Source organism: Anneissia japonica, unplaced genomic scaffold (assembly GCF_011630105.1).
Source record: "Anneissia japonica isolate Jap-2015-1 unplaced genomic scaffold, ASM1163010v1 scaffold289776_len644_cov355_single, whole genome shotgun sequence".
In the NCBI taxonomy this organism is placed as follows: Eukaryota; Metazoa; Echinodermata; class Crinoidea; order Comatulida; family Comatulidae; genus Anneissia; species Anneissia japonica.
The window spans coordinates 1-644 of NW_022745032.1; the positions used below are offsets into that span (position 1 = coordinate 1).

General features: G+C 30.7%; 1 long non-coding RNA gene across 1 annotated transcript; it reads right to left on the reverse strand.

Annotated features, from left to right (window-relative positions):
* Positions 1-93: 93 nt before the first annotated feature.
* LOC117119901 lies at positions 94-546 on the reverse strand. Its single transcript, XR_004447254.1, has 2 exons — positions 445-546; positions 94-175 (listed from the first exon to the last, which is right to left on the reverse strand). It is a non-coding gene; the product is annotated as an uncharacterized LOC117119901 (long non-coding RNA).
* Positions 547-644: the final 98 nt, after the last annotated feature.

Here is a 644-nt window from a genome sequence, read left to right on the forward strand (position 1 = left end):
CCAAAGAAAATGAAAAGTAAAAATTGTTTGATTTTTGCTCCATAAAATCCAAATGTCATTGTTACTGCTTACATACTTGTCCTGGTTATGGAACTTACCCTAAATGTCACTTGAATTTGGAATTCAGCACCCTCCTTGATTACAAACGGTGTATCTTTAATCTTTGACAAGTCTCCTAAAATTAAAAAGAAAAACACAAAATCAAAGAATACTTTATTAATAGTCTACAGCATTGCTACTGAAAAGACATTGAATAGTGTAAAAAAATAGTGTGGTTGAGCACTGCGAACTTGAGAAGTTACTAGCTCAATCCAAAAAATTTCACATCCACGATATTGAAAACCACAAATAAATAAATTTAGATTTATATAAGTGTTGTTGTTTTATAACTTGTTCATTAAATTGTTAAAATTAAATTGAAGATTATTATCAAGTTTATCTTACCTGTGAGGTCAACTTCCTTGACCACTTTATGTTCGGACAAAAGAGCCATTTTCTCCACTACAACATTTGGCCCATCTTTAGTTACTATAAAATAAAAGAAATTGGTAATTAAACAAAAACTAAAATAAGCAATTAGCACAGCAGTTTACTAATGGAATTGAGAATTGGCAGTTGAAAATGGAGCTCCCACTCCCAATTCC